This window comes from Erinaceus europaeus, chromosome 3, assembly GCF_950295315.1.
Source record: "Erinaceus europaeus chromosome 3, mEriEur2.1, whole genome shotgun sequence".
Lineage (NCBI taxonomy): Eukaryota > Metazoa > Chordata > Mammalia > Eulipotyphla > Erinaceidae > Erinaceus > Erinaceus europaeus.
In genome coordinates, this window is record NC_080164.1 from 68,097,550 (window position 1) to 68,110,628 (window position 13,079).

Consider the following 13,079-nt stretch of genomic DNA (forward strand, 5'->3'; position numbering starts at 1 on the left):
GACCTTCCACCTTCTGCATCCCACAATGACCTTGGGTCCATATTCCCAGAGGGTTAGAGAACAGGAAAGCTATCAAGGAAGGGAATGGGATATAGAATTCTGTTGGTGGGAATTGTGTGGCGGTATACCCCTCTTATTCTATGATTTTGTCAGTTTCCTTTTTATAAATAAAATTACAAAACATTTAAAAAGATATTTTGGAAGACTTACTTATTTGCCTTAATTGTTCTCAGAGTTAAATCAAGATACAAGTGTCTTAACATATTACATAGTTGGTCATGTGGCATTGTGCCTTACTCTAAGATATGTTAAAACAAGGACATTTTGTCAGATTAATTTCACACGCATGGAAGCAAATCATTCAAGTTATTCTAATAAGAATCCCTCATTTCACTAGAGCATTTTAGACACCACTTTAATTTCATTTTTCCTGGAAAATGAACATTTGCAAGGTTTGTGATGGAGAGATAGATCCTATGTGACCTTAAGTGACCTAGTCTATGTCTTGGGAGATGGTTCTGGACCCAGTTTCATCAACTTTGTCCTTTACATTTAGCTTTCTTTTCAGTGCAAATGTTAGGTCACTAACTGAGTAGCCTGCCCAAGCTATTTTTTTATTCTTTATCTTTTGGGGTGAGGGAGAGAAAGAGAAAAAGAAAGACAAATGTACCTAACATTTTATGTACACATGTATGTTCTGTGTAAGGATATGAGTTAAAAAACAGAAAATACAGGAACAACATAATGGACCCCTTTGTGGGCCCCCTATAGGACCTTATTCTCAATGTGGATCAACAATGGTAGGGATTATTCCATTTTCCAAAGGGAGGTTGAATGACATACTCTACCTACTACCCTAGGAAGATGGGTCCTGAAATTAGTGCAGCCTGGTATGTTCCTAGGCATGTCCACAGAATGTGAGCTCAGATCTACAGGGATGCAGAAGTTACATAGTTTCCTGTGCTGAACATGGGCCCCAGATCAAACCGATGGGGTTTATAGTTAACAATATTTATATACTTTTTTCCATATTTGGGAGCTACTGTCTTCCCTAATCCAGCTTTCTAGCCCTTTTTCAACTATGACACCATGCCCTCAGACAATAACTTGGGTCCACCTGCATATTAGATGTCAGGCTCAGGCACAAACTAGTAAAGTCATGGGCCCCTTGGAATATACCTAGAAACAGACCTACTAGTTTTTTCCAAAATGGAGACCCCAAATCTTCATCTGCAGTATTCCAGCCTTTAGTTTCATGATTAATCAATGATTTGTTTTGCTTTATATCTTAGCTCTTTTTCAGCCACCAGTTTCCAGATGCTTCCATGACTTCCCTGGGCAGATGACCGCACCAATGTGTGTTGTAACCTCACTTCCCCAGATTCCTGCCTCACTAGGGAAAGAAAGAGACAGGCTAGGAGTATGGATCGACCTGTCAACGCCCATGTTCAGCGGGGAAGCAATTACAGAAGCCAGACCTTCTATCTTCTGCACCCCCTTAATGATCCAGGGTCCATACTCCCAGAGGGATAAAGAATAGGAAAGCTTGAGAGTCCAATGCCTTATCCATTGCACCACCTCCCAGACCACAGGAATAGGAAAACTATCAAGAGAGAGGATTGGATACAAAGTTTTTGTGGTGGGAATTGTGTGGAAATGTACCCCTCTTATCCTATAGTCTTGTCAGTATTTCCATTTTGTAAATAAAAATTATATAAATATAAAAATCTAAAAAATGAAAAATACTATCAGTTTTGCCCACTGACCAAACTCACATATCTGGCACAAAGCTGTATAAAACAATTTAAAATTGTTTTTTTGAATGACCCATACAACTAATTAGATGGTGGAGGTTGGGGTCTGAAAGAAAAAAGGACTGATGTATGTATCTATACAGAAGCAATCTATCATATTTTTGCTTCTTTCTCTTAAAACTAATTTTTCTATCTTCTAGTAAGATGAAGCCTAAGACACTTTTAGAAGGTCCCATGGGAGCTGCTGGGGCTGTGAACAGAATGAATACTGAACAAATCAAAAGAGTTCTTTAGACTGAAGAAATAGACAGGAAGACAAAGCAGAGGTATTAGCCATATGAAAGTCAGCAAGACGTGCATGCTTATGTGAACTCACTGCATCATAGTTAAGATTCCTTTAGTCTTACACTTTATGATCATTAGGTAAAGGCCACATCTGAATGGCCCCAGAATCCATTGCTGTGAAATGCATGTGTCTATGTACACCTTCTTGTGTCTTTCGGTCAGGGTAGCCCTTTCCCTCCCCCACAAAATTAGGATCAGCAACTACAGTTTTTAAAGACAGTTCTCAAATTTGTTTGGAAAACCAAAGCATTTAGAATTGCCAAGACATCATTAAACAAGAATTTGAAGAAGTTACACAGTCAAGTGTATGTGGTTGGTGAGGTGACTTAGCAGGTAGAGCACAAAACTTGCCTGTGTGAGACCTCGGTCCTATCCCAATCACCATATATTCTGGAAATATAGTATTCCCTTTCTCAAATAAATAAATAAATAAATAAATAAATAAAAATCCTTAAAAGTATCAGTATATATCTACAATAATGAAGACATTGTGGTACCTGGAATGTAGACACGCAAATCAAAGAGAAGAGAGGGTCCCAAAATAGACTAGAACATACAGTGAGTCAATACTTAGTAAAAGTCCTAGCAGGATACCCCACACCACCAAACAGGGTGCTTTTTTGAATTCACTGATACACATTTGGGAATTTCCTTTCACTGCTCTTTAATTACAACTCTTTTACTTATCTTCTCCCTTTTCTCTCTCTTGTCTCTCTTTTTTTTTTTAAATTTTGTCATACACTTCTTCCTTCTTCTTCGCCTTTCTGAATTTGTGAATTATTTTGGGGAAGAAATCTGACTCAGAGTGGACTCTCTATGTGTGTATCTCTGCTCTAGTTCCCTTTACCCTCTTGTTACCCCTAGAATATACAGTGGATAGTAGATTTGCATAACTGTCTATCCTTGCTATCCTCTCTTTCTTTTCTCTTTCTTCACTGGGATTTGGCTACTATTATTTCATGGATTGGAGAAATTGTTTGGCTAACTGGTAACGATTAAACTACTTCAATACTTACTTCAGTTGCTACTGTAATTCCTGAGGTTGGTGAGTGCAATTGTCATAAAAGTATTTAGTACAGTGTTACTTGTACTCAAGACACAACAACTGAGGAACAACAGAGCATAAAAAAAAAGAAACACATAAATAAAAAAAATGGGTAGATCAAAAACAAATAAAACTGCTACCCCAATGAATGAAGACAAGAGCCCAGAAAAAACTACAAATCAGCCAGAAGTAACCATAGATAAGAAAAGTATGCAAGCAATAATAAACTTATTAATCACAGAAATGAAAACAACATTGGAGGAAAGGAATGGCAGTATCAGGGAAACAACAGTTGAGACCCCCAAGGAAAATACTGATTATCTTGAGGCAGTCAGAGAACTGAAAGCTGAAATAGCTGTAATGAAGAAAGAAGCTGAGGCAAGGGAAAGCAGACTAACAGAAGCAGAAAACAGAATTAGTCAGACAGAGGATGAGTTAGAGAAAACAAAGAAAGAGGTGAAAGAGCTTAAAAAGAGATTGAGAGACACTGAAAACAACAACAGAGACATATGGGATGATCTCAAAGATTAATCTTTGATAAGGGGTCCCAAAGGATTAAATGGAAAAAGGAGGCTCTATTCAATAAATGGTGCTGGGAGAACTGGGTTGAAACATGCAGAAGAATGAAATTGAACCACTTTATCTCACCAGAAACAAAAATCAACTCCAAATGGATCAAAGACCTAGATGTCAGACCAGAAACAATCAAATACTTAGAGGAAAACATGGGTAAAACACTTTCCCACCTACACCTCAAGGACATCTTTGATGAATCAAACCCAATTGCAAGGAAGACTAAAGCAGAAACAAACCAATGGGACTACATCAAATTGAAAAGCTTCTGCACATCCAAAGAAACTATTAAACAAACAGAGAGACCCCTCACAGAATGGGAGAAGATCTTCACATGCCAGACATCAGACAAGAAACTAATCACCAAAATATATAAAGATCTCAGCAAACTTAGCACCAAAAAAGCAAATGACCCCATCCAAAAATGGGCAGAGGATATGAACAAAACATTCACCTCAGAGGAGATCCAAAAGGCTAACAAACATATGAAAAACTGCTCTAGGTCACTGATTGTCAGAGGAATGCAAATTAAGACAACACTAAGATACCACCTCACTCCTGTAAGAATGGCATACATCAAAAAGGACAGCAGCAACAAATGCTGGAGAGGATGTGGGGACAGAGGAACCCTTTTACATTGCTGGTGGGAATGTAAATTGGTCCAGCCTCTGTGGAGAGCAGTCTGGAAAACTCTCAGAAGGCTAGACATGGATCTTCCATATGGTCCAGTAATTCCTCTCCTGCGGTTATACCCCAAGGACTCCCTAACACCCAACCAAAAAGAGGTGTGTACTCCTATGTTCATAGCAGCACAATTCATAATAGCTAAAACCTGGAAGCAACCCAGATGCCCAACAACAGATGAGTGTCTGAGAAAGCTGTGGTATATATAAACAATGGAATACTATGCAGCTATCAAGAACAATGAACCCACCTTCTCTGACCCATCTTGGACAGAGCTAGAAGGAATTATGTTAAGTGAACTAAGTCAGAAAGATAAAGACGAGTATGGGATGATCCCACTCATCAACAGAAGTTGAGGAAGAAGATCTGAAAGAGAAACTAAAAGCAGGACCTGATCAAATTGTAAGTAGGGCACCAAAGTAAAAACCCTGTGGTGAGGGGTAGACATGCATCTTCCTGGGCCAGTGGGGGGTGGGAGTGGGTGGGAGGGATGGGTCACAGTCTTCTGGTGGTGGGAATGGTGTTTATGCACACTCCTAGCAAAATGTAGACATATAAATCAGTTAATTAATACGAGAGGGGGAAAATCAGTTGTATGTCTCAAAGTTTCTCAAAACACAAACTGAATCTTTTTAATATATAGGCTGTGTATTTGATATGCAGACTCTCTCAAAAGCCTAGACCAAGTAGATTAGAAGCATCCAATAGCACAGCTATATACAAGATACTGGATACTGTACAGCAAACCCTAACAAAAGGACTTTTCAAAGTTAACCCAATTACCAAATAATGTGATGATAACATTAACTATCGATTGTCTTTTGGAACCCTGAGACAGCAGGAACCTCACATCTCCACTATAGAGTCCCTACTTCCCCCAGTCCTGGAACCCTTGGACAGGGCCCACTTTCCCATATGCGTCTCCCAATCCAAACCAAATAATATTGCATCCGCCGATTACAACCTAACCAACGCAACGATTGCCAGCTCAACATGCTTCACCTCAGGCTGTGTCCAGAGACTTCGCATGTGGAATGACAACCTTTCGGCTTCATTACTCGGGTGAGACCTTTCCTTTTATAGTACACTCTAATTTCATTTCAGGTAGCTCACTTTCTAACAAAGTCCCATAACCTAGATATACACCAGTTTCTGTGAGAGAGAACTTATGTTCACACGCATCCATAAACTACTGAAAAATATACACCTGAAAGCAGAAGTACATTAGAGTTTGCAGTGAGTACCTCCCTAACACTTCCTCTCTACTATTCCAAGCTTGGGATCCATGATTGCTCAACAAATTGTTTGGCTTCGTATGTTAACTCTCTTTTCAATCACCAGGTTCCAGATGCCACCAGGATGCTGGCCAGGCTTCCCTGGATTGAAGACCCCACCAATGTGTCCTGGAGCTCCGCTTCCCCAGAGACACACCCTACTAGGGAAAGAGAGAGGCAGACTGGGAGTATGGACCGACCAGTCAATGTCCATGTTCAGTGGGGAAGCAATTACAGAAGCCAGACCTTCTACCTTCTGCAACCCTCAATGACCCTGGGTCCATGCTCCCAGAGGGCTAGAGAATGGGAAAGCTATCATGGGAGGGAGTGGGTTATGGAGATTGGGTGGTGGGAATTGTGTGGAGTTGTACCCCTCCTACCTTATGTTTTTGTTAATTAATCCTTTCTTAAATAAAAAATTTTTTAAAAATATAGAGTTTTATATCAGGGAGTTGGCTTTAGCAGTATCACACATATATATAAGGCCCCATATTTATTCTCTAGCACTGCATTAAAAAATGTAGGGGCTGAACAGTAGTGCATTTCATTGAGTGCACATGTTATAGTGTGTAAGGAAAAGGGTTCAAGCCCCCAGTCCCCACCCACAGGGAGGAAGTTTCGTGAGCAGTGAAGCAGTGCTGCAGACATCTCTCTCTTTCCCTCTATCCACTTGATATCTCTGTCTCTATCCAATAAGGAAAATAAGCAAATATAAAAACAAAGAAATATATTTTTTTTAGAAGAAAGAATAATACCAGAGGCTGGAGTTAGGGGAGGGTGAGATGGAGAGTAATCAATCAGCATGGCATTTTAGTTAAACAAGATGAGTGATTTCTAGAAACCTGCTGTAAAATATTGTACTTATACTTGAAAATACAGAATTTTTCTCTTAACATCTTGCAGTATGTTCAAAGTTTTTATGACAAAAAGTAGAAAAAAATAAAAGACTTTGTCCGGAGCCATGCCTGCCTAGTCCTTTTTATCTCACTACCTGGGAAATGGAATGAACTGATTTGTTAGTTTGTTCCATAACTTTTCCCTTCACCTTGAACTAGGACCCTTTCACACGCTCATATATGCACTCACAAACGTGTTGGTACAATTTTAACATCATCATTGCTGGGAAGTCTACTTACGCCCCACATCTCTGTACACAGAAGAAACCAGTGAGGAATATAATTTGGGTCCAACTTCCCCACTTGCACAAACTCTACACTTCTGAAAGAACATCACATTATTTCTGGTTTTCTGCTGGGTTTTTTGCCCTGTTTTAACAGTCACAGCAGCCAGGCTACAGGGGACAGAGATGAAAAAATTCTAGGGGGCCAGGCGGTACAAGGACCCAGGTTTGAACCTCAGCTCCCACTTGCAGTAGGAATGCTCCACAAGTGGTGAAGCAGGTCTGCAGGTGTGTATCTTTCTCTCTTCCTTTTCATCTCTGCTCCCCCCCGCAAAAAAAAAAAAACAGAGATGACAAATTCTCAGAGGAGGAAGGACAAATGACAATGGTGAGAACTGGCATTTACCCTTGGGTCTGTATTGCATGAAAGAACCCTTTATCCATGAAATATTTAGAAGCCTCCTTGAAGCTTGGTACTAAAACCAGAGAAGTTGAGTTAATTGTCCACATTTATACCTCAATTAAGTGTAATAGCAGGAATTAAAAGAAAATCTGTATAAACCCATGACTTTCTGTCTCAAATATCACATGGGATAGGAGGAAGGAGAAAATAATGTTTGTACTGAGTAGAGGATCAGTAATAACATACTGTTAGCTTAGCCTTAAAAGCTTGTAAAAAAAAAATCTGTAGCCTGAGAAAGCACATCTCACATTTTTCTGATCCTGAAGGAAATTACTAAGAAGAGCTGACACTCTGTAGGTAAGCCTTTTGAGGTGGGCTAGCTAGGCCATATTTGGCCAAACACATTTACTTTTGCAACATTCAAAGAGAAAAAGAAAATAACCATTGACATATTTCTGTCTTTTAAAAAAGATTTATGTGTTGCTGGGGTATCAAACCTGGATCCTCACACCTGCAAGTCCTGTGCTCTGCCACAAGATACATCCCTGACTACCGTACACTAACTTTCAGTTTTGTCTTTCTTTCTCCCTAATGGCTTCCACTTCTTCCCCACATTACATACCTTTCTCTTACCTTTCAACACAACAACTAGTCATTTTCCCCTTCTCCACTATTTAAGAAGATTCTACTTCTAGATATTAACAAATTCTAGAAGGAATAGTTCTGGAATATGACCATTCTGTATGTGTACTGTGAAATCCCTTCCATCCCTAGCAAATAGTTTCAAATAGGTCACATTTCCATAGTCTACAAATAAGACTTCAAAAGGTTTCAGCAATCTGTAACTTAGTTAACCACTAGTAATATTATTTCATCTTTAAAAAAATTATAGCAATTGTTATTTCAACCTAAATTATGGTTTAAATATTTATTTGTTTTTTCCTTATATTTTGTTTATTTATTATTAGATGGAGACTGAGAAACTGAGAGGGGAGAGGGAGAGATATAGAGGGAAGGAGATAGAGATACCTGCAGCCCTGCTTCACCACTCTTGAAGCTTCCCACCTGTAGATGGGGATCAGGGGCTTTGCATATGACAGAACAGTGTTCTGGTCACTTTTGTTAAATAAGTAAATAGCTTTAAAATAGTTTGTTCTCAAAAAAGAATGAATGTTTAGGGGCCAAGCAGTGGCACACCTGGTTAAATGCACACATAACAGTGTGCAAAGAGCTGGGTTCAACTGTCATATGCAAAGCCTGGAACCTCATGCATTCTATGTTTGACTGCTGAGTTACCTCCTTATTTATGAGACCAAAGTATCTTTTGAAAAATACTCCAGGGGCCTGGGAAGATAGCTCAGCCTGTTAGAGCACCAGCTTGCCTGCCTGAGGCTCCAGAAGCTACAGATTCAATCACCAGCATTTTATGCTAGAGCTGAGCAATGGTCAGTCTCTCTCTCTCTCTCTCCCAACACACACACTCATTCTCTCTCTCATAATAAATCAATCTTCTTTAAACCAAGAAAAAGAAAAATACCCCTAGAGGCACTTACCATCAGTGAGTCCTGTTTGAGCTCTTTCTTCCTCAACCTTCTACCTATAGTTTATTAACTCTAAAATACAGTTTCTCAAATAGCTCTGTGCAAAATATCAAAGACTACTATTTTCCTTATCAGTTAAAACACAGGAATTGGGTAACTGATTAGCTGGAACTGATGAAATGAGCTGTTAACAAATGTCAGCTTCAGTTTCATCACATTCTGTACTTGAGATAGTCCTGCTGAAGCTAGACTCCCAGTTTTTATGTTATCTTCATAGATGGTCACATTTCATCTGAACAGTATTTTGCCTCCTTTGTGGGTGCCTATCTTAACAAAGTTCCCTGATTTCATCTAGGCAGCAGGTCACCGAACACCCTGACAATGGGCTGCTAACTGTAACTTTCTGAGAGCTGCATTTTTCAGAGAAACTGTGAACATTTCTGAACCAAGTTTATCTGTATCATCCTCTATGCCTGTGTTTTAAAAATAATGATGCCTAATGGACACCTAAGCTCAGGACAGGCTTTGTGTGCAGGAATTTTGCATATAGCAGAGGCATACTTGAGGCTCAGAGAGGCTGATTAGGTATCTTTCCCAACACAGAATTCAGAAGTTTCCACAACTGGGCTTCCTTCTTCTTCTTCTCCTTCTTCTCCTTCTCCTTCTCCTTCTCCTTCTCCTTCTCCTTCTCCTTCTCCTTCTCCTTCTCCTTCTCCTTCTCCTTCTCCTTCTCCTCCTTCTCCTTCTCCTTCTCCTTCTCCTTCTCCTTCTCCTTCTCCTTCTCCTCCTTCTCCTTCTCCTTCTCCTTCTCCTTCTCCTTCTCCTTCTTCTTCTTCTTCTTCTTCTTCTTCTTCTTCTTCTTCTTCTTTTTAATTAGTAATTTAATATTGATTTATAAAATTACAAGTCAACAGGGGTATAATTCCACACTGTTCCCACCACCAGAGTTCTGAATATCCAATCTATCTATTCTAAGTCATAGCAATTTTCCTAAGGCAGATGTGGGTTAACTATTATTTCTACAACTATCTGTTTATATTTGTATATAATTGCATACTGGGCCTATTCTGTACCACCACAGACAGCCTGTTACATGATTGTCATACAGGTTTGGAGTGTGCATGCCATAGCCACTGGAATTCTGGACAAAACAACTTGAATCTGCTATTTTTTTCTCTCAAAAAGTTGCTGATTTTTTAATAACTAGGATGTGGCACATGTCAGAGAATTATCTAATAACCGCAGAAAGAGCTTGTTCCTTAGCCCAACCTAGTTATCTATCTTCTTTCTAACCGTGTGACTTTATACAGATGCTCCAACCTATCTGAATATTTCATGTAAAGGACATTGCTATCAATATTAACTAAATAATCTATGTAAGAGGTCTGATGTCTTTTATAAATTAATTAATTATTGAATAGAGGCAGAGTGAAATTGAAAAGGGAGGGGGACGTAGAGAGGGGAAGAGACAGAGAGACAGCAGCAGCCCTACTCCACCACTCATGAAGCTTTCCCCCTGCAGGTAGGGACCAGGGGCTTGAACTTGGGTCCTCTCTCACTGTAATGTGTCTATTTAACCAGGTGTGCCACCTCTGAGCCCAAGGTCTGACATCTTATTGAATAGTGGTGACTTTTGGTCTATAATATACTCTCATTATGCCTACCACAATTGCACAAAAGACAAAAACAAAGACCAAAACTCCCCCCAAACCCAACAATAATAATAATAATAATAATTAGAAAAAACCCTTCAGGAGTCAGGGCAGAAGAACAAAGGTAAAGGGCATGTTTTAAGTGTATGAGGCCTGGGGTTTGATTGCCAGTACTGTACCACAAGTGACAAAGCAGTACTCTACTCTCGCACAGAAAGAAAAACCACCTCAAAATTTATTTTCTTTCATGTTTGCTTCAAGATCTCAGTTCCATCAAGGGAGTCAAACCATCTCTGTTTCCTTACCGATGGCTGATGATAATCTACAAGAAGAGGGCTGGGTGGTACTGTACCCAGTTGAATACTCATGTTACCATGTTCAAGCCCCTGGTCCCCACCTGCAAGAGAGAACTTTCTCAAGTAGTGACGCCATGCTGAAGATGTCTCTCTCTCTCCTTCACTCTCCCCCACTTTTCTCAAATCCTTTCTGTCCTGTCCAAAACAAAACAAATCTACAAGTAGAAAATAGTGATGCAAATATACCCTACATAGGGCCCAGGTGGTGGCACACCTGGTTGAATGCACACATTACAGTGCACAAGGACCCAGGTTTAAGCCCCTGTTCCCACCAGCAGGGGGAAATCTTCATGAGTGGTGAAGCAGGGTTATAGCTATCTCTCTTGTCTCTTTCCCTCTCTAACTCCCCCTCCCCTCTCAATTTCTCTGACTCTATCCAATAATAGTAAATAAAAATACTTTTTTTAAAAAAAAATAAATCTTGGTATGGAAGATAACTTCACATCTACGATTTCTTCTCCACAGCCAGTGAACTGGAGGAAAAGGACCTAGCAACATAATACTAGTGTCTGTCGATGTGGCCATCTGGAGATGTAGAGAAGTATGAGACATGCTTCTGATCTCCTGAAACTTGACCTTCATCCAAAAAGAAGCAGAAGATGTGGAGTATAGCAAATTCTAAATCTGAAAACTTGGTGTGAGGGGTTAATTTTCACATTTGCAGCAATCTGGGTATTGCTTAAATCAGAGTAGGTTACTGACTTTATAAACTAGTTTTTATTCAAGGTGAATGAAGAAAACTCCTGCAGCATAGCTGAGCTGTGCTTCTGTCCTTTACCGGCCAGGAGTGGGAGGGCAGCAGTGTTTAGAGACTTGGGCTCACTCTGCTGTGGAATTTATCTTTAAAAGAGTCTCTCAGCACTGGCGCTTCTGCAGCTGATTCTTTTTTTTTCTTTTTATATTTATTTATTTTCCCTTTTGTTGCCCTTGTTGTTTAACATTGTTATGGTTATTGATGTCATCATTGTTGTTGGCTAGGACAGAGAGAAATGGAGAGAGGAGGGGAAGACAGAGAGGGGGAGAGAAAGATAGACACCTGCAGACCTGCTTCACCGCCTGTGAAGCGACTCCCCTGCAGGTGGGGAGCTGGGGGCTCGAACCGGGATCCTTAAGCGGGTCCTTGCGTTTTGCGCCATGTGCGCTTAACCCGCTGCGCTACCGCCGGGCTCCCTTTTTCTTTTTCTTTTAAAAAAATTTTTTTATTGGGAGTCGGGCGGTAGCGCAGCGGGTTAAGCGCAGGTGGTGCAAAGCACAAGGACAGACATAAGGATCCTGGTTTGAGCCCCCAGCTCCCCACCTGCAAGGGAGTTGCTTCACAGGTGTTGAAGCAGGTCTGCAGGTGTCTATCTTTCTCTCCCCCTCTCTGTCTTCCCCTCCTCTCTCCATTTCTCTCTGTCCTATCCAACAATGACAACATCAATTACAACAACAACAATAATTACAACAATAAAACAACTAGGGCAACAAAAGGGAATAAATAAATAAATATTTTTTAAAATCTTAAAAAAATTTATTTATAAAATGGAAACACTGACAAGACCATAGGATAAGAAGGGCATAATTCCACACAATTCCCACCACCAGTACTTTGTATCCCATCCCTTCCCTTGATAGCTTTCCTATTCTTTATCCCTCTGGAGTATGGACCTAGGGTCATTATGGGGTGCAGAAGGTGGAAGGTCTGGCTTCTCTAATTGCTTTCCCGCTGAATATGGGCATTGACAGTTTGATCCATACTCCCAGCCTGTCTCTCTCTTTCCCTAGTGGGGCAGGGCTCTGGGGAAGCAGGGCTCCAGGACACATTGGTGGGGTCATCTGCCCAGGGAAGTCCGGTTGGCATCCTGCTAGCATCTGGAACCTGGTGGCTGAAAAAAGAGTTAACATATAAAGCCAAAAAAATTGTTGACTAATCATGAACTTAAAGGCTGGAATAGTGCAGATAAAGAGTTGGGCGTCTCTGTTTTAGAAACAGCTAGTAGATTCTTATCAGGATGATTAAATGTTCCTGTAAATAGTCTGAGACATTTAGAGGGGTCCAGGGAGGTCTGTACCTCCTCCCCCCAGCATTCATCAGATTAAAAAACTAGGAGGCTAACTTTATTTTATTTTATTTATAGAAAGAAAACACTGACAAGACCATAGGATAAGAGGGGTACAACCCCACACAATTCCCACCACAGAACTCCGTATCCCATCCTCTCCCTTGATAGCTTTCCTATTCTTTAACCCTCCGGGAGTATGGACCAAAGGTCTTTGTGGGATGCAGAAGGTGGAAGGTCTGGCTTCTGTAATTGCTTCCCCGCTGAACATGGGCATTGACAAGTCGATCCAT

At 40.4% G+C, this 13,079-nt stretch overlaps 1 protein-coding gene across 2 annotated transcripts in view; it reads right to left on the bottom strand.

The window, feature by feature from the left end:
- IL1RL1 (interleukin 1 receptor like 1) overlaps nt 1-8,873 on the bottom strand; it is a 47,065-nt gene extending 38,192 nt beyond the window's left edge. The window contains exon 1 of one of the 2 annotated variants that reach the window (XM_060187387.1): nt 8,752-8,873. The gene's annotated coding sequence lies outside the window, so the exon portion shown is untranslated. The remainder of the gene's footprint in view (nt 1-8,751) is intronic. The other variant, XM_060187388.1, reaches the window with a different exon arrangement.
- Between the last annotated feature and the right edge of the window lie 4,206 nt (nt 8,874-13,079).